Source organism: Polistes canadensis, unplaced genomic scaffold (genome assembly GCF_001313835.1).
Source record: "Polistes canadensis isolate GaletaPanama2010 unplaced genomic scaffold, ASM131383v1 scaffold_242, whole genome shotgun sequence".
Lineage (NCBI taxonomy): Eukaryota > Metazoa > Arthropoda > Insecta > Hymenoptera > Vespidae > Polistes > Polistes canadensis.
In genome coordinates, this window is record NW_014569789.1 from 44,845 (window position 1) to 46,728 (window position 1,884).

Genomic DNA, 1,884 nt, shown 5'->3' on the forward strand with positions numbered 1-1,884 from the left:
TACTTCTCTTTTTTTTTCTTTTTGAAAAGAATTAATTCTAAATTCTATTTTTTTATTTTTCTTTTCTCCAATACGAGAAAAAGTATATATAAGTATGTATGTACATATAGGATATACGGAAGTATATATATATATATATAACAAATATATATTTACAAAGATAAAGATGCGGTTGGAAAAAGAAAAAAAAAGAAAAAAAAAAAGCAAGGAAACGAGAGAGGCAGATATACTCGAAAGTTTTATGGTGTTCTCGAATACGATACTTTCTATGTTTCTTATGATATATTTTTTAAAAGAACCCAACAAAAAAATATATATATATATATACATATATGTATATATAAATCTCTCTATCTCTCTCTCTCTCTCTCACTTTCTTTTTATTTTTCTATTTCCTATACTTTCCTAACTATTGGTTCTGTGTTTATCATAAAAATTGTACATACATACATTTACTATAGCTACATATGACACACACATATGTAAAAACTTATTACACCTATACATTGTTTCTTGCATTTATGTTGTTTTTTTTTTATATCATGATGCATTGAACCGCCATAAAAATCGTCGATCGGGAATCGATATTTCAATTTAATAAACAATCTTCTATTTTTTTTTCTTTTATGTATTTTGTTATTATATTTAAATAATAACAGGTAGATTACGCGCGTGTGAAAACATTTTTCTTTTTTATTATTATCATCAATATATCTATTCATTTTGAATCATTTATTATTATAATCATGATTTAAAAATATCATTCTCATTATTATTATTTATTTCACGAGATCATACTATTTAATAACAAAGATATTAATCACCGCGATCAAATTATATTATTATATGTAACGTTTATAATTAAACATATACATATTAACAATTATATTATAATGATATAATATTTATTAGATTAAATCAAATATATCTCTCAATTCGTATTGGTTATAATTAAACCTAAATATAAAATTTAAAAAAAAAAAAAGAAAAAAAAAAGGAGAAACATTTAACAAGAAAAACATTATGATTTGTGTATATTAAAAAAAAAAAAAATAAATTCACATAATATTAATCAATGATCGAAACTATGTGCATAATTGTATGTATACTAACCTGATAACTTCAATATATTATATCTAATTACCCTTGTATCAACTTGACCCACTTTCCCTTATGTATACACTCTACATACAACCCCACGCATATCCGTGTATCTATGGTGTATATATATATATATGTTTATACATATAAACACACGCAACAGACATTTAGTGAGATAGATATACATCGAAATAGAACGAAATACGAGCTCGAATAAATTCATTTACACTTGGACTCTCCGAAGCAAACCAAACCGACTTACCGGTTTCGATTTACGATCGTTAACGAAATCCATTCCCTGCCGAAGCCCCTCCCCCTACCCTTCCCACCCTCTTACCAACCCCACGGTGGTTTGCGTTAATCCCTTAACGATCGACACTCGAAAACGTACGTCACTTTACACTCAAAAGTAAATTTAACCACAGATGCTCCCAATTATTTACCTATAATTTTATTTTTCAAAAGAGTTAAGAACTCGATATACACCATTTAGAAATTGATCCTTGAAAATTTGTAAACTTGTTGTTAGATGTAAAAAGAACAAAAAAAAAAAAAAAGAAAGAAAAATTTGATACGAGTTTAAATGTTCGACACGCGTTAAGATATGTGTTGCTTTGAAAAATAATTTGTTAATAAGATTGTAAATTTTATTTAGTAATAAATGAATGAAAGTTTCTTTCAATAGTAGTATGTGTTATATTTTGTATAAAATAATATATTTTATGAATATATTATATAACTTTTTTTATAATATTCATATATATATGGATGTTTTAGAAAATA